Source organism: Diceros bicornis, chromosome 3 (assembly GCF_020826845.1).
Source record: "Diceros bicornis minor isolate mBicDic1 chromosome 3, mDicBic1.mat.cur, whole genome shotgun sequence".
Lineage (NCBI taxonomy): Eukaryota > Metazoa > Chordata > Mammalia > Perissodactyla > Rhinocerotidae > Diceros > Diceros bicornis.
The window spans coordinates 9,248,094-9,268,407 of NC_080742.1; the positions used below are offsets into that span (position 1 = coordinate 9,248,094).

General features: G+C 38.0%; 1 pseudogene; it reads left to right on the forward strand.

Moving 5' to 3' along the window:
* The first annotated feature begins 8,346 nt into the window (after window positions 1-8,346).
* On the forward strand, window positions 8,347-8,734 carry LOC131422667 (T-cell receptor gamma alternate reading frame protein-like; annotated as a pseudogene).
* Window positions 8,735-20,314: the final 11,580 nt, after the last annotated feature.

A 20,314-nucleotide genomic window follows, 5' to 3' on the forward strand; every position in this document is an offset into this window, starting at 1 on the left:
GCTCCTTTTGCCCTCACATTTCATTAAAAATTGTGCTCAGACTGTTGAAATGCATCTGAAACATCTACCTTAGAGCAACTTTCTAGGTTATCTCAGGGGGTGAGAGTCTGTTTTGTGATCCTGTACGATGATGTCACTGGATATTTTATCTAAAGACAGTTATCCATTTATAAAGTAAAAAGAAGGCATTTTTTAAAAGTTATTCTTTTATTCTATAAATGTACAATGTAAGCAAAAACTGTAGAGCTTTATTCCCGAGTAATATTTACCAAATGCATGTTCAATTTCTTTAGATTCTTTCATGAGTGGTGGCTCCAAAACTAGCATTGGAGTTCATTTCTCATAGAGATCTTGCCCAAGTCATACATTTTGATCAGAGTAGAGTATTAGAAGAGCATCTTTCAAAATGAGAAGTTACACGAGGACTGAAACATAAGGCGACTCCTGTTTTCTGAGGGATATTTTGGGGAAAGAGAGCCTCACTTTCTCCTCTGGTACTTTCAGTCTGTTTGAATGCTGCGTGTTTTGTGTCTATGTCACAGAGCTAGGATTCGCAAACATATTCTCCCACCTCTCACGTGACATTTGAGTTAGACCTTATTAAACTATCAATCACTGGGGCAGAAAAAGAAATAAGCTATAATGCACAAACTATTTGGCATTTATTTCAACTGCCTATTTCCAAAATCTGTTTGAGAAGTCCTAGAGTCAAATACACAAGTATGGGGTTACCTCATTTTCTGGTGCTCCGCTTTATTGCTCTTTGCAGATACTGCATTTTTTAAGAAAGGAGGTTTGTGACAACCCTGCATCAAGCACCTGTTTTCCAACAACATTTACTCGCTTCATTTCTCTGTGTCACATTTTGGAAATTCTGGGATATTTCAATATTTTCCTCTATTAGTATATTTATTATGGTGATCTGTGATCAGTGATTTTCGATGTTACTATTGCTTTGGGGCGCCATGAACCAGGCCCATATATGATGGTGAAGTTAATCAATCAATGTTGTGTGTGTTCTGACGGCTCCATCTACTGTTTCCCCATCTCTCTCCCTCTCCTTGCGCCTTATTCCCTGAGACACAACAATATTGAACTTCAGCCAATTAATAACCCTACAATGGCCTCTAAGTGTTCAAGTGAAAGGAAGAGCTGCATGACTCTCATTTTAAATTAAAGGCTAGAAATGAGTAAGCTTAGTGAGGAAGGCATATCAAAAGCCAAGATAGGGCAAAAGCTAGGCATCTTGTGCCAGTTAGCCAAGTTGTGACTGCAAAGGGAAAGTTCTTGAAGGAAGTGAAAAGTGCTACTTGAGTGAACACAAAAATGAAAAGAAAGCAAAACAGTCTTCTGTTGATATGGAGGAACTTTTAGCATTCTGCATAGAGGATCAAACCAGCCTCAATGTTCCCTTAAGCCAAAGTCTGGTTCAGAGAAAGGCCCTGACTCTCTTCAATTCTATAAAGCGACTTAAGGAAGCTGCAGAAGAAAAGTTCGAAGTTAGCAGAGGTTGATTTGTGAGGTTTTAGGAAAGAAGCCATCTCCATAACTTGAAGGGCAAGATGAAGCAGCAAGTGCTAATGTAGAAGCTGCAGCAAGTTATCTAGAAGATCTAGCTAAGATAATTCATGAAGGTGGCTGCACCAAACAATGGATTTTCAATGTAGATGAAACAGCCTTCTGTTGGAAGAAGATGCCATTTAGGGCTTTTATAGCTAAAGAAGAGAATTCAATGCCTGGCTTCAAAGCTTCAAAGGACAGGCTGACTCTGTTGTTAGGGGCTAATGCAGCTGATGACTTTACCTTGAGGCCAGTGTTCACTTACCATTGTGAAAATCTTACAGCCCTTAAAAATTATGCTAAAACTACTCTGCCTGTGCTCTATAAATGAAGCAACAAAACCTGGGTGACAGCACATCTTTTTACAACATCTTTAAGCCCACTGTGGAGACCTACTCCTCAGAAAAGACGACTCCTTTCAAAATATTGCTGTTCATTGACAATGCACCTGGTCACCTAAGAGCTCTGCTGGAGATGTACAATGAGATTCATGTGTTTTCATGCCCGCTAACACAACATCCATTCTGCAGCCTATGGGTCAAGGAGTAATTTTCATTTTCAAGTCTTATTATTTATGAAATATATTTCATAAGGCTGTAGCCGCCATAGTGATTTCTCTGATGGATCTGGGCAAAGTAAATTGAAAATCTTCTAGAAAGGATTAGCCATTCTAGATGCCATTAAGCACATTTGTGATTCATTGAAAGTGGTCAAAATATCAACATTAACAGGAATTTGGAAGAGCTTGATTCCAACCTTCGTGGATGACTTTGAGGGGTTCAAGACTTCCATGGAAGAAGTAAATGTAGATGTTGTGGAAATAGCAAGAGAACTAGAATTAGAAGTGGAACCTGAAGATGTGACTGAATTGGTACAATCTCATGACACAACTTTAATGGATGAGGTGTGGCTTCTTTGGGATGAGCAAAGAAACTGGTTTCTTGAGATGGAATCTCTTCCTGGTGAAGATGCTGTGAAGGTTGTTGAAAGGACAACAAAGGATTTAGAATGTTACATAAACTTAGTTGATAAAGCAGCAGCGGGGTCTGAGAGGATTGACTCTAATTTTGAAAAAAGTTCTACTGCAAGTAAAATGCTATCAAACAGCATCAGATGCGGAAGAGAAATTGTTTGTAAAAGCAAGCGTCAATCGATGTAGCAAACATCATTTTTGTCTTATTTTAAGAAAAGGCCAAAGCCATCGCAAACTGTAGCACCCACCACCTTAATCAATCAGCAGCCATCAAGATCGAGGCAAGACCCTACACCAGCAAAATTATTACAACTGGCTGAAGGCTCAGATGGTTTGCATTGTTATGCAATGAAGTATTTTTTAATTAAGGTATGTGCATTCTTTTTAGATGTAATACTATTGCACACTTAAGAGATTATAGTGTAAATATGACTTATATATGCACTGGCAAACCAAAAGCGCTGTGTATCTTGCTTTACTGTGGTATTTCCTTTATTGCAGTGGTCTAGACCAAACCTGCCAGATCTGTGAGTGTGCCTGTACAGTCAGCCTACGAAATAAAAATAGAAGATCAAAATCAGTAAGGAAAGCAGAAGGAAAAAAGATCTATGATTATCTGGCAAGAAGCACAGGGTCAAATTTTATGCTCAATGGTAGGAGAATAAATGTAGTAGAATTCATAGTTTTCATTAACTGATGAAATAAAGCCCACTAAATTGTCAAATAGGACATGTTTTTCCCACCATAAAATTAGGAAAGAACTTCAACTCACGAGTCCTTTAGGAGGCAAGTCAAACAAAGAGTGGACATTGCCTTTAACATCCATTTTATAAAATGGAGGAAATGGTCTTTCAGCAAACCCATTTTATCCCACCACTGCATCAAGGCTATGGGCATCATAACTTGAATGTCAGCCACAGATGGTGACTCTCAGCAGATATGGTCAGGCAGGTAATTTATTTATTTTGTTGTCTAACGTGTCAATAGGAGGATTTGAGGACAGGCATCCTGCCATCTCTCTAGTCATTCTACCTTGAAGGCCCGCTGCCAGGAGTTTCAAGTTGAACTTTCCACGTGAGCTGGAAAGATGTCAGTTTGAGGCTGAAATTTCTGGTGAAAACTCGGAATGCAAATAGGTTGTGCTGTTAATTAGGGAAAAGAGCCATTTGTTTTGGACAACACGAGTGAAGCAGTTCCATATACTAACTGCGTGTTATCAGGCTTTAGCTAATGTTCCCTTTAATTTTCTTATCACTGTGAATGCAGCGGATAAGACAAGACAATGATTGCCTATTAACTGGGTGTGTGCAAGGCACGTTTCCTGTGATTATGGCTTTGAGAATTCCAGGTATGTTAGAGCAAAGTGGAAGGCAAACGAAGTAACACATCTTCACGCTTACTTGCCACGGATCTAATTGCTACCCCAAAATACTGAATCCCTATGAGTAAGGGCATGGTTGGGTCCCAGGAGATTAAAATGTCTTTTTGGAGCATGCAATCATCACAAACAAATAGTTAAAAGTAATGACAATGATAATGACGACCATAATAATGACTAAAATCTCTATTTCTATGGAATTTTTATTTAAATCGCTTTTCAGATATTGTTTCATTTTAGTCTCACTTCAGCTCTGAAAGGGATGTTGAATTGATTTACACTAACATCATCATTTTCAAACAAATAAAGCACCAAATCCTTTCATTTACTTGATTTCTCAGCCACAGAATTTGTTGTGAGCAAAATACACCAGGACCAGAACCCTGGTCTCTTAAGTTGCAGGCCATCAGAGTACCCTAGAATTTGAAGTACCCAGAGAAGCTAAATTATTCCAAGGTGTTTGATACGGGTTGATCACTGTGGAATTATTATACCAATCTATTCGGTGATGGAATAAAACTTGGCACAGGTAGGCATCAGAAGAATGGAATTTTACAAGGTACGAGATGGAAGGCAAGAAGAAATGAAATTGGAATAATAGTTAAGAAAGTTTAGGAAAAACAGGAATGTGATGAGTATTGGACGTAGAAAACTTAGGAGAGATTTTAAAACAAATCTTTGTGGCAAAGAACAGCATAGACAACATTGTGCAAATACTGTAATACGATTTGGCTTTGTGTACATGAAGATTAACATAAAGGACTTAAGTATAACTTAGGTAATTATCATGAAAGTGTTTGTCCAATGGACAAAGTTTATGATTACAGGTAAGTTTTGTGAGTTGATACATTTCCTTTCCAACGGTGAGAGGGTATTGTCAAAGAGCCTGGGCTTTGGAGTCAGGCTGACCTGGATTCACCACTTTCATCCTGCTTATGTGAACTTGGGCGATTATTCTCTGGCCTCAGCTTCCTAATCCATAAATTGGTATGACAGTATGTATCCAGCAGAGATTGTATGAGAATGGAATGAAATAGTGTGAATAAAGTACTTGACACATTGTCTAACACATAATACGTGCTGGATACAAGTTCCTCCAATTCAAATGTAAAGGGAGAATTGTATCCAGGATGGAGAGTTGTTTGCAGCCAATAATATTGACAGAGCAGCACCTCTCCAGAGGATTCAGTTGTACCTCTAACTGCTCAAATGGAAGGATATCTTACTGTTCACTCAGACACAAAAATGAGTTTGGAGGTATTTGTTTCTCTTTAGCAGACTTTTCCCCCACTTGGCAAGAAAACTGAGATTAAAATGTGTTTGTTTTTCATTTCATTGTTGTTATATTTGCTTTAGATTGCAAACCTTTATTTTAATTGATATCATCCGTAACACCAACATTTACTGGTGCTAATATGTACAGCAAGTAAGTTTGGGCTTCATGCCCGTACATCAGGAAAAGAGTTTAAATTCATACAGAAAATGTTCAAGAGGTAAAATCAATTATCATAGAAACTTGTCATAGATTTGAAATACATATTTAAATATGAAATAGCTGTAAGTATTTATTCAATAAAAGAAGAATTACAAGAAGAAACTAGAGAACACTTAAATGAATATCAATACGTAGGTTTGAAATATCATACCATCAACTACAATGTAGTTGATATTTGGTAAAGTTACATAGAATTCAAATTGTTGCATCTTAATAAAGTATAAACAACTCAGGCAATTTCACTCAAATGTATTATTTGATTATGCATATGAATATATGTAAGTGAATTAGGTTTATTTATATTTTTACCTGGTTTCCATTCTATGCATCATGAAAATGATTTTGACCATAAAAAACACTGTTAATAAATTTTAAAAAGAATATTTAAAGAAAAACATTTAATATAATTATTTAAAATATAGGGACGCAACACATATACACAAGTATACCATTTAATGTTCACTTAACTATTACATTGAGAAAGTTATGGAAATTCCATATTTATTTTATCCTGAAAAGAATGAAACTTAAACAATCTAGCCAAGGAAAATGAACAGGAGGCAAGAATAGTGTGTCTTCAGACAGAAATTTTTCCATTCATCATTTGATTTTCAATTTCTTTAGTATAATGAATCAAAAGTATTCCCATGAAGAAACAGAAGTTCCTGAGATGAAAATTAGATTCTTTAATATATTGAATAAAGACTAAAATTTTGTAAATATAATGTCTGATTGAAAAATTAGTCTTGTTTTATATAATATACTTTTTAAATTACAAACAAAGTATAATGTTGAAGAAATATACTGACTTACTATCATAATCAATGAAATACCATTTACACTAAAAGGAAGATGTATAAAATTAAACTAAGCACAGCACATTATGACCTAATTACAGTTACAGCATGAGTAAAAGACTCAGCATGTTTCCTACTAATTTACTATAAAAATCAGAAGCTTTGCTATATAGGCAGAACTTCTCAAGAATTTTTTCCTGTTCTTCTCAAATAAGAAATCTACTTCTTGCTTTCTTAAGAAATTGTCCATTGAATAATTTAACTTCTAACTAGCCCAAAGAGAATATTAGTAAAGCATTTTGTGTGTCAATTGGAAATCAAATTGGAAAGAGTTTTAATATTTATAATTCCCATCGTTAGATTAACGCTAAATGTATAATCAACTAACGTTCCAGCATTCAGGTGACATGCCTTTGTAAACTATGGTGTTTTGTTTTATATTTTGACATTACGTCTGCAAGAGACTCTGGAACTGTGACATTTAACATTACCCCAATTATATATATACTTTATTCAGCAGGTGAATGCAAAGAAAACAGTGGAACTCTACAGCAGTTCAGCAGCCTTATAGGGTAGACACAAATTTTAGGGGAGAAACTGAGACTCAACATATGGTCTATTTTTCATCAGGCTTAAACTTCTAATTGTTACTGGATACATACCCAGGTTCTTTACCTGCCACACAAGACAGGCCAAATAAAACTGGAACACCAGGCTCATGGCAAGGAAAGAGTGTTTATTTCGGGTGGTGTCAACAGGGAGACAAGAGCTCTCAAATTTGTCCCATCTCCCCGAAAGATGGGAGGCAAGGGGTTTTAAAGGTTGTGAGGCATGTGGCTGCTTGCAGGGAGGGAGCCTGTGGCCTTGCTGGTTGGTGATTTTCCACCAGCCTGCATTTGGCCTTGTGGTTCAGCTGGCAGGGAGGAGGATCACGAGATAAGGGAATCAAAGGTGGGTGTCCTTGGTTGTCTGTCTCCGTGGTGGATGGTGTATTCTGGCGCCAGGAAGCCAAGGAGTTGAGGTCCGAGATGCTTTAGCTTCCAGATATTCTCTGGCTATCAGTTTCCCTGTAACAAAACTTCAAAGGACCTGTAACTAGCCAAAATGTTAGCATGAGGGCACGTGGGCTCCAACAATCTGTGGCTTCTATTTGCCTTGTGAAGTTCAGCTATACAAAGGATTAAAACACTGCTATTTACACATGAATGTAACTTAGAGAAGCAGGGAAAGGGGATGAGTGCTTTTGGTTTTAACCCCACATATGCTGGGTTTAATGTAGGGGAACTGATATCAGGTCCAGCATCAAAATGAAATTCCAAAATAAAATTTGCTCTTAGTGAACATTACCTAAAGTGAAACAAAATTCTGATAAATGCATTTACTTGATTAGATTAATAGCATTTCTGAAAATAATCAAGAAATTTTTTAATGGAAGTTTTGGAAATACTGCTATTTTGCTGCTAAATTCAAGACTTCGTAAATAGATTGGAGATGCAGCACTAATACTGCCCTACTCAAAAACCTAGAGTGGTTCAGATGTGAAATTGAGATGTTATATAAAAATGGACATCAAGTAGGAGAACTCCATAACCTCAGAACTGGGCATGGGATCCACATTTGGACTAAAGGTCAACTTGATTGTCAAGTACACGTTGAAATGGATTGCCATTAACAAGTGACTGCACATTGTTTTAAAGAAAATGAAAAACTTTCTCCTGATATTTATTTATATGAGAAATAAGACAAATATGGTACATTCCAGAAACAGGTAAATGAAGAGTGAGGTTTCACAGAGTTGCAGAACATGAGAAAGTGTTATTTCAGTAAAAAGAGTATAAGTTAGAAAATTCATGGCATGGGAAAGAGAAGTGCTTTAGGAGGGACCAAACATTCATGTGTAGAGAGATCATCCAAGTTACCTGGTATCCTCCCCCACACCCAACACCAACCCATCAACCTTGAAAACATGCTCCACGATGATAGCACAAAAGAGATTTTAAAAATTACACGTGTTCATGAACGTTAGAAGCCTTGAAATGGAGAGGTTAAAAGTCATACCTGATCTTAACATGTGGAGAAAGAACAAAGGCCAAGTTTCAATCCAGGCTCTGCCACGTAACAGCTGTGACTCTGGGCAAGTTACATGGCCTCTGGAAGCTCTCTTCCCATTGAAAATAAGAACAATAAGTACCTCACAACTCATTGTGCAGGAAAGGCTATGGTAAGCACCAATTCAATGGCGGCTTTTCTTCCTTTTCCTATGCACTAGGTTGTTCCAGACCACACAATCCTCGTGCTTCCCTAGCGATTCTGTTCAATTACTATTCCATTTTCTCCCACAGGTAGAAGACTTCCTGCAGACATTTCCCCCAAGCCCACCATTTTCCTTCCTTCAATTGCTGAAATAAACCTCCATAAGGCTGGAACATATCTTTGTCTTCTTGAGAATTTTTTCCCAGATGTTATAAATGTATATTGGAAAGAAAAGAACGGCAATACCATTCTGCAATCCCAGGAGGGAAAAACCATGAAGACTAAAGACACATACATGAAATTCAGCTGGCTGACCGTGACGGGAAGGTCAATGGATAAAGAACACAGATGTATTGTCCAACACGAGAAGAATAGAGGAGGGGTTGACCGAGAGATTCTCTTTCCTCCAGTGAATGAAGGTATGTGTGCATAAATATAACCTCCCAGAACACCTTTTTTCAAAGGGATAACCCACCATTTCAGTCAAGTATTAATGAAAAACAAACAAATATAAATCTTTCTTAAATGTTGTTCCACTTATTAGTCGCAAAAACATCCCTCTATTTCCCTATAGAATTAAAATAGTATAGGCACTGGAACATAAAAGAGAAAAAAAAATTACTGACCCTTTCCCAGCCTAAGTTTCATCTTGAAAAATATAAAGGTCACAATGATGTTTTTTAGGGTAGTTGTACGGATTAAATGAAACAAGTTACGTGAAAACACCTAGCAACTTAGTACAAAAGAAATGCTCAAAAAGAGATTCGGCTTTTGGTGGTCTTGCTTGATCAGGAAATAAGAACAATTATATGTCTTTCAGGAATGTTCTACTCAGCAAGCAAACTCACTGTTATGTTCATCTTGCTATACACAAAGTATTACCCAAAACAATGTTTTTAGGTGACAAAATGGTGTTCATTTGAGAGAGCCAGATCGCAGTTCAAGAAAAAATTGAATAATTAGGCCACTGTAGTTTTGTTATGGTCTTAGGTTTTCCAGATTTGTATTTTATATACCACCGAAAGATGAAATTTCATAATTAAGATTGGGTGAGGTGAATGTGTACACAAATACTACCATTCTACATGCTGAATGTAAGTCTTGCAAGCATTGGTAAATGCAGCTCAACAAACTTTATTGCAGAACTAACATGTGTCAGGCCTGGGAGAGATGTGTGGATGAGCACACTGGGATGAATTACTGTCTCAAGGAGGATGCCCTGTTGTCAGAGAGTACATTCCTTTCCTAATCACTCAGCGTCCCTCGTGATTCAGGCATGATGTCGCAGAGGACTCCCTGTGATGCAGATGCTGTGCATTTTTAGACAGTGTGGGCAGAGGGCTGACTGTGCCTTGGTCCAGGCAGAGGTCTTGTAACTCACTAGACTCACGACCTGCTGTCCTGAGTATGAAGACAACAGACCAAAGGCCCCAGGGCACCTATAGATAAGAAGGAATCAGTTTGTACTTTTCCCCGTGGTTCACAAGCCCTTTTGAAGCAGTGGGAAACAAGCACCGAACAAAACGTGCGAAGAACATTGCTGTGCACCAGTCCCAATTTCTGAAGTCAGTCTTGATCTTTTCGGCTCCTTGGTTTCTTCAGTGATCAAATTAGGTTCGAACGCTGGCCTTGGCATTTTTGAAGGGCTGCAAAGAAGAGCAAATGAAATAATGTCAGTGAAAACACTTGCTTGTGAAAACACTTGCTTTTGAAAACATAACATGGATTTAGTTATTTATGTATTCCTTGTGTTCTTTAATATCCCTTGCTAAGTTTCACTGCCGTAAGATTAAAACAACAGCCCCAATTTGCTATTTCTACAGCTAAGAAACAGAGGGGAAGCAAATATGCAAAGCACAAGTTTAGTATAACCACAGAGCTGAGCTGTACTATTAGGTTTTGATTTTTCTAGTGATCAGGGAAAAATAAGACATGTTAAGTTCCATGATGATGATGATCAGAGAGAAGTTCCAGTTCATAATTTTATATACAGATTTTATTATGAAAAATTGTTACATTATTGTTTTTACTTCAATCAATGTAGGGTAATAAGAGATTTTGGTTTATCTGAAAATTAATAACTCACTGTAAAGGAAAAGAAAGAGACTTCTAAGACACATTAAAGTCCGTTCTTGAAGATATTTTCACATACAAACATGATTATGCTACCATTTTCATTCTTGGAATTTATTCCAAATCCTATACCTCAAATCCAGGTTTACAGCCACCAAAAAAGATCTCACTGAGTACATAAAATTGCATACCAGAACCATATCCATATAAACAGGAACACATGTAACAGAAAAAGGATAAAACAAAACAATGGTTTGGAATCTATTTTCGTCCAACAATCAATTATCTTTAAAAAACTTTTTATCTTTGCATGTTTGTCTCTTTTACTTTATACTGTAGATAAGTCTCCCCTCCCATTGTATATGTTCAGAGAAGCATAAATGGGACTTGGCCTATCTTTCTATCTTTGGAAAGAATTGCCCTGAAATGCTGAGCTCCCGTAATGAAAAGGTTATTTGCTGAGAATATTTAACATACCTTGAAGAGGAGATGTTTTTAGTGTCCACAATGGTGGAGATATGTTGTTTCTCTATAGATTGTTTTCTATTTCTAGCGGGTATTTTTACAAAGTACTCCCCATGAGCTCTATCTCACTAAATCCTCGACAACCATCCTTTGAACGCTGGCTCTGCCATCACTGGTATGACTCTCAGCAAGTTACTTACTCTCCCAAACTTCTTTCCTCTTTTGTAACACTGAGTCCTCCAAACTACAACTCATGTCAGTGTGACTGGAGCATTAAGGGAGATAATGCAGTGAAGCATTCAACACAGTGCCTGGTTCAGTAATAATCGCTCAATAGCTCTTGGCTTTTATTCATATTGTTGTCACATCCACAAAGACCACAGCTCCAGAAAACCATGTGGATGAGTTGGGTATATTGGGATATGCGTGCTTTGGAAAGGTATGGCTGATTCCTTTGTTTTGATGGGAAATTTGTTAAACGTGACTCTTTCAAACGTGAGATGCTGTTGTGGATTCTAAGATTTGATGAATTGGCTTTGGCAGCAGCTCTTCATGTCAGCAACGTGTGCTGAAGACTGTCGAGTAGCCACATTTCTGTTTATTTTTCCATTGGACAAGTATTTCTCCAACACCTCCTCTGTCTCAGGCACTGTGCTAGGAGCTATGAATAGAGAAGGAAAGCGAGATAGTCTTGTATATTACCATCCAGTTGCGATAAAGAAAAAAAATGTATTCTTCATGAAGGTCAACATCTTCATGTGCACACAATATGTGAATTTGGTTCTACTGAGTTACGTAGAATCAGTGAACTCTTCTTTGAATCATAGGGTGCATATTTTTAAGGATGGTCTCTCTGTCACTGCATTATACTTGTGTGGGTGTGGGCATACGTACTCATATAAACACATACACAAACGGTCGAAAAATTGGCATGAAAAATTGACTAATATTTCCTCTCATTTCTTCTAGTTGTCTCCTCAATTGTCACTACTATTGATCCTACAACGGCTTATCTGAAAGATAAACGCAGTGAGTTATCATCTATGTTTGCCTCTATGTCATGCTATAGGCTTTTTTTCCCTCCTGATCACCTTAACTTTTGAACTTCTCCTGCTTAACGTAGAAAAGACCAGTTATTTTTGGAATTGTGGGTCTCATAATTTTGATATTTCTACGGACTCTGCCTCCTGTATGTCAGCAGATTACATACATGTGTGTATATATGAATATATGTATATATTCCTAATATATACACACATTGTCAAATAATGGGCACGGACAATTGCCTAATATTTCCTGTCATTTCTTCTAGAGTTCCCTGCTATAGGCTCTACAAAAGCCTCCCCAACAGAGCAAAGTGGTAAGTTTTTGTATATGCTTGCTCTCATGTCATGCTATGGCACTTTTGTCCGTCCTGATCAAATTAACTTTTGAAACTTCCTGGTTTATAGTAGACAAGACCAATTATTCCTGGAATTCTAGAGCACACACTTTTAATGAGTATCTCTTCTGTCTCTCTGTTGGCAGCTTACATATATATATATATATATATATATATATATATATATATACACACACACAAATATATATATACGTGTATATCAACTGTCAACTAATAAGCATGAAAAATTGAGTAAATTTTGATCTCATTCCTTCTAGAGGTCCCTGCTATTAATTCTACGAAAGCCTTCTAAAGGATGAAAGCCGTTAAGATTTGGATATGTTTGCCTTTATTTCATGCTATAGCACTTTTTTCCTTTGGATAAAGTTAACTTTTGTACTTCCTTGCCTTAAAAAAGAGAAACTAGAATGGCTGGATGTAACAGAATCGATTGAGTGTTATTTTAATTCAACTCATCATTCCACAGGTGTAATAGTAAGATAGTAAATGCTGGTTTGGTGATGAGATGACTGTAAATTAGAGGGTGCAGTGATGGGCTCTGAATTATTTCAGCGATGGATTCCATTGATTTGTGTGGCTTTTGTTTCTAATGACTGAGGAATTTGTGATATCAAGGTGCCTCCAGATTTCTTTTTAAGCTTTGATCCATGCTAGCAGCTAATAACATGATCTGACACAGACTGAGAGCTTCCTATACAGAAGGCATTGTGCTGGGTTTTGCATGCATTTTCTTGTTTAATTCTCATAATACTCCTAGGAGGTTGTGCAATATATTTTCCGCATTTTATAGATGAGGACAAGGAGTTAAGATTAATTAAGTCTCTTGCACCACGCCACACAGCTAGATCTAGAGTTTCAACATGGCCATCTAAATCAAGAGATCATACACTTACTCAGTTCTCTTTTCTTCCTCTAAAATATTGTCCCAGAGTAAGAAACCCCAAAGCAAAGCCCTGAGACACCATGGACACATGGTAGGGGGTGGGTAAGTGCATGGGCTTCACAGTAACTCAGACTGGACTTGAACACCAGTTCCTTTAATGATTAGTTGCATTGATATAAGAAAATTACTCACATTTCCTAAGAGACCATTTCCACATCTGCCATGCAGGATCATAACACCTAAGTTAGTTATTGAAGAGAAGGTGGCCCATGTGGCATGTCTAGCATAGGGTGTCTCATTTAGCTGGCAGAGAATCAGTACTAGCATGTGGCCCTTTCTCCCTACATATGTGCAAAGTAAATGACTAGAAGCATTGGATCAAGCCCTGCTGATCTTTCCTCCATTTGCAACATCAAGGGGGCTCTGGACCTCAGCTCACACCTTACCTGACCAAGGGCAAGGAGTTATGAACACATCACCTTTGAGATCCCTTTCAACATCAAGTGTTAATAATTCTGGAGTTCTGTCTCTTGAACCCAAAACATGTAAAAGGGAAATTTCCACAAGAAAAGACTCAGCCTTGTGGTTCAATGCACACCAGTGTGGCTCACCATCATTATCAAATTAAACAAATCAAAATCTTAAATCTTGTTCCATTTATTGGTAGTATAAATGTTCCTCTATGTCCTCAGAGGATTAAACTAGTATAGGCTTTGAACACAGAAAAGAAAAAGAAAAGGAAAACTTAACTAACCTATCTTGGCCTGAGATTCATTCTCCAAAATATTCAAGTCACAATTCTGTTTTTTAGGGTTGCTATATGGATTACCTGAAGCAAAATAGGTGAAAACACCCAGCTACTTAGCACACAAGAAATGCTCAAAAAGAGATTCCAGTTCTGAGGATCTTACTTGATCAAAAAATAAGAACAATTATACGTGTTTCAGGAATGTTCTACTCAGCAAGCAGAGTCACTCTCACTTTCACCTTATTGTACTAAGAGTACGACCCCCACAAAACATTATTAAGTGACCAAACGGTGTTCACTTGAGGGAGCCACGTGGCAGCTCAGCAAAAAATCGAATAATTTTTCCTCTGCAGTTTATTACGGTCTTAGGTTTTCCAGATTTGAATTTTATACACCACAGCAAGGTGTAATTTCATAATGAGAGATTGGGTGAGAGTAATGTGTACACATATGCTTCCATTCTACGTAACGAATGTATTTCTTGCCATTGGTAAATGCAGCTCAACAAACATTTACTGCAGTACTGGCCTGTGCCAGGCCTGGAAGGGACGTGTGGATGAGCATACTGGGGTGAATTCCTTTTCCAAAGAGGATGCACTCTTATAAAGAGACTACATTCTTTTCCTAGTCACTCGCGGTCACTCGTGATTCAGGAACGACGTCCCAAAGGAGTCTCTTTGATGCTGATGCGGCACTTATTTTAACAGTGTGGGCAGAGGGTTGAATGTGCTTGTGTCTCAGCAGGGATCCTGTAACTCGCTAGACTCGGGACTTGAGTCCTGAGAATGAACAAAACAGACCAGAGGCCCCAGAGCACCCATAAATAAGAAGGAGTCAGTTTGTACTCTTCCCTGTGGTTCACATTGTACTCTTCCCTGTGGTTCACAAGCCCTTTTGAAGCAGTGGGGAACAAGCATAGAAGAAAATGTGTGAAGACCCTTGCTGTACACCAGTCCCAGTCTCGGAAGTCAGTCTTTATCTTCTCGGATCCTTAGTTTCATCAGTCATCAAATTAGGTTCGAACACTTGCCTTGGCTCTCTCCTGGGGCCGTGATGAAGATCAAGTGAAATAACGTCAGTGAAAACACTTGCTTTTGAAAACACAACATGGATGTATTTATTTATGTATTTACTGCATTTCTTAATATCATTTCCTAAAATTCACTATCGTAAGATTAAAACAACAGCCCTAATTTATGATTTACACCACTAGGAAACTGAGGGGAAGCAAATATACAAAGCATAAGCTTAATAAAACCACTGGGCTTAAGCGTCCTATTAGGTTTTCATTTTTCTAGTGACCGGGGAAAAATAAGACTTGCAGTAAGTTCCATGATGACGATTATCAGAGGGAAGTTCTAGTTCATAGTATGGTTTACTTGGCACCTAATTTCTGAAACAAATGTCTCCTTTGGGCTTCTCAGGGCAACAAAGCTAACGAGGACATTTCTGTTAGTGCCATTCTTCAGCAAATTTGCAGTGCTGTTTCTTGGAATTTCTTTGTTTTTGATAAAAGCTAAGAGTATAACTTGGAAGCACAATCAAGGAAGCTATTTTGAAGAAGGTAAAACTAGTTTCTGATCCACCTTGCTTGAGAAAGAGAAGTTAGGACACATAGACAGAAATTATTATGAAAAACTGTTACGTGATTGTTTTTACCTCCATCCTTGCATGCTAATAAGAGATTTTGATTTATATTTTAACGAAGAAGTCACCGTTACAGAATAGAAAGAGACGTCTATGACACGTTAAAGGCAATTCTTGAAGATATTTTAACACTTAAACATGATTATGCTAACTTTTTCATTCTTGGAATTTATTCCAAATCCTATACCTCAAACCCACTTTTGTAGCCACCAAAAAAAGCCCTCATTGTGTGCATAAAATTGCATACCAGAACCATATCCTTATGGGCAAGAACATATCTAGTTTAAAAAAAAAAGATAAAGGAAAACAGTGGTTTCAACTCTGTTTCCTCCATCAGACAGTCAGTTATCTTTAAAGAAGTTTTCTTTTTCTATGCTGCCCTTTTCCTTTTTTACATCATAGATAGCTCTCACATCAGATTCTATATATTCGGAGAACTCTAAGTGTGTCTCTGCTTAAATTTCTATCTTTGGAAAGAATGGCACTGAAATGCTGATCTCCTGTAATGAAAAGGTCATTTGCTAAGAGAATCTAACATACCTGGAAGAGAAGACATTTTCAGTGACCGCGGGTGGAACTGTGGTGTTTCTCTAGAGAATATTTTCTATTTCTATGGGTTATTTCTACAAAATACTTTCCACATGCTCTATCTCGTTGAATGCCCACAATGATCCTTTGAATGCTGGCTCTGTTGTCACTGGTATGATTCTGGGCAACTTACTTGTACTCGCAAATTATTTCCTCATTTTTAACAAGGAGTCCGCCAAAATACAGCTCATGTCAGTGTGACTGGAGCATTAAATGAGATAATGCATGTGAAGCATTTGACACACGGCCTGGCACAGTAATAATCACTCAATAGCGCTTCGCTTTTATTCATATTGCTGTCATGTCCACAAACACCACAACTAGGAGAATCATGTGCATGACTGGGGATATTGGGATAGGCAATATTGGGATTGGAAAGGTATGGCTGATTCCTTTGCTTTGAAGGGAAATTTTCTTAAACCTGATTCTTTCAAACATGAGATTCTGTTGTGGAGTCTAAGATTTGATGAATTGATTTTGGCAGCAACTCTTCATATCGGCAGCTTGTGCTGAAGACTGTAGAGTAGCCACATTTTCTGTTTATGTTTCCATTCAACAAGTAGTTCTCCAGCACCTCCTTTGTGGCAGGCACTGTGCTAGGAGCTGTGAACACAAAAGGAAAACAAGACAGTCTTGGATATTACTGTCCCGTTGTGATAAAGAAGAAAACAATGTATCCTTCATGAAGGTCATCATCTTCATGTGCAGAAACACAGTACACGAATTAGATCGACTAAATTACGTAGAATCAGATGAGCTATTCGTGGAATCGTAGGGCTCATATTTGTAAGGATGGTCTCTCTGGCACCGGATTGTGTCTGTGTTTGTATGCATACACACGTACTCTTGTAAACACATAAACACGCTGTTGAGCAATGGGCGTGGATAATTCACTAATAGTTGCTCCCATTTCTTCTAGGTGTCACCTCATTTGTCACTACTATTCATTCTACAAAGGCTTATCGGACAGAGGAGAGCAGTCAGTTATTGCCTATGTTTGCCTCTCTGTCGTGCTATAGGCTTTTTTCCCACCTGCTCAACTTGACTTTTGGACCTCTCAGTCTTAAAATACAAGAGACTAATTATTCCTGGAATTGTGGGGCTCATAATTTTCATATTTTTGGTGACTGTCTCTCCTGTCTCTCAGCATATTATGTACATCTAATTCCTCTCTGTATACACACACTGTCAAATAATGGGCATGGACAATTGACTAATACTTGGTCTCCTTTCTTCTAGAGGTGACTGCTATTGGTTCTACAAAAGCTTCCCCAACAGAGCAAAGTGGTAAGTTTTTTTATATGCTTGCCCTCATGCCATGTTTGGGAATTTTTTTTCTCTCCTGGTCAAATTACTTTTTGACCTTCCCTGGTTTATAGTGGACAAGACTAATTATTCCAGGAATTGTAGGGCACATAATTTTAATTAGTATCTCTCCTGTCTCTCTGTTGGCAGTTTACATATGTATATGTACATATTTATACACACACACACACAGATACATGTTTCAACTGTCAACTAATAGGCGTGTCATGCTATAGATGTTTTTTCATATGGGTAAACTTAACTTCTGAAATTCCCTGCCTTAAAATAGGAAAAGTAGAATGACTGAATGTTCCAACAGACTGAGTGATATTTTAAATCAATCCATCATTTCCTAGGAGTCGTCTTATCACAGTAAATGCTGGTTTTGGGATGAGATGACTGTAAGTTAGAGGATGCAACGGTAGGCTCTGAATTATCTAACAATGAACTTCATTCGTTTGTGCAGGTTTTCTTTCTAATGACTGGGAAAACTTGGTAAGACAGGGCTTCTAGACTCGTTTCTTAGTCTTTGTTCCCTACTAGCAACTAATAACATGAACTAACACATACTGAAAACTTCCTATACAGAAGACATTGTGCTGGCTTCTGCATACATTTCTTGTTTAATACCCGTAATACTCCTATGAGGTGGTGCAATATTTTTTCCCCATTTTATAGATGAGGACAAAAAGCTAAAATTAGTTAAGTCCCTTGCACCACACCACACAGCTAGATCTGAGGTTTCAACCCGACCATCCGAATTAAGAGTTCATACACTTCCTCAGTTCTCTCTTCCTCCTCTACGATATGGACCTAGAGCAAAAAATCCCAAAACCAAGGCCCTGAGACACGATGGACACATGGTAGGGAGTGGGTAATTCCCGGGCTTCACAGAATCACAGACTGGATTGAATATCATTTCTTTTACTGATTAGGTGCCTGAATTTGGGTAATTTATTTACATTTTCTGAACAATACTTTCCTCATCTGCCAATCAGGATAATTACACCTAACTCAGTTATTGAAGAGATAAGGTCACCTACGTGGAATGTCTGGTATAGCTGGCACTGAATCGGTACTAGTTTCTGGCACTTTCTCCCTACATATCTATAAAGAAAGTGACTGGAAACATTGGCTCTAGCCCTGCTGATCTTTCCTCCATTTCCAATATCAAGGGGGCTCTGGACCTCAGGTAAGACGTTACCTGACCAAACGCAAGGAGTTATGAACACATCACCTCTGAGATCCCTTTCCACACAGAGTGCTAATGATTCTGGGGTTCTGACTCTTGAAGATAAAACATGTAAAAGGGAGACTGTCTCAGGAGGAGACTCAGCCTTGTGATTCATTGAATACTTGGTCTGGCTTATATCATTATAGTTGATTAGACAAATATAAACCTTTCATAAATGTTCCATTTATTGGCAGCATAATTGTCTCTCTATTTGCCCACAGGATTTAAATTGTATAGGCTTTGGAACATAAAAAAGAAAAAGAAAAAGAAAAATTTACTTAACTTTTCTCAAACTGAGATTCATCCTCCAAAATACTAAGGTCACAATGATGCTTTTTAGGGTGGTTGTATGGATTAAATGTAACAAGATAAGCGAAAGCATCTAGCAACTTAGGACACTGGAAATGCTCAAAAAGAGATTCCACTTTTGATGATCTTACTTCATTAGGAAATAAGAACAATTATACATCTTTCAGGAATGTTCTACTCAGCAAGCAAAGTCACTCTCACTTTCATCTTGCTATACCCTGGTATAATGCCCAAAAATGTTATTATGTCACCAAATGGTGTTCACTTGAGGGATGGGGATGGCGGCTCAACAAAACATCCTATAATTTGGCCACTGCAGCTTTATTATGGTATTAGGTTTTCCAGATTTGTATTTTGTATACCGCTGTAAGGTAAAATTTCATAATTAGTGATTGAGTGAAAGTAATGTTACATAAGTACTTCCATTCTACGTAATGAATGTATTTCTTGCCATTGGTTAATGCAGCTCAGCAAACACTTACTGGCCTGTGCCAGGCCTGGGAGAGATGTGTGGATGAGCACACTGGGATGAATTACTGTCCCAAGGAGGATGCCCTGTTGTAAGAGAGTACATTCTTTTCCTAATCACTCAGCGTCCCTCGTGATTCAGGCATGATGTCCCAGAGGACTCCCTTTGATGCAGATGCTGTGCATTTTCAGACAGTGTGGGCAGAGGGCTGACTGTGCCTTGGTCCAGGCAGAGGTCTTGTAACTCACTACACTCACGACCTGCTGTCCTGAGTATGAAGACAACAGACAAAGGCCCCAGGGCACCTATAGATAAGAAGGAATCAGTTTGTACTTTTCCCTGTGGTTCACAAGCCCTTTTGAAGCAGTGGGAAACAAGCACCGAACAAAACATGCGAAGAACTTTGCTGTGCACCAGTCCCAATTTCTGAAGTCAGTCTTGATCTTTTCGGCTCCTTGGTTTCTTCAGTGATCAAATTAGGTTCGAACACTGGCCTTGGCTTTTTTGAAGGGCTGTGATGAAGAGCAAATGAAATAATGTCCGTGAAAACACTTGCTTTTGAAAACATAACATGGATTTAGTTATTTATGTATTTACTGCATTTCTTAATATCATTTCCTAAAATTCACTATCTTAAGATTAAAATAACAGCCCTAATTTGTGATTTACACCACCAAGTAACAGAGGGGAAGCAAATATGCAAAACATAATTTTAATTAACTACAAGGATAAAGT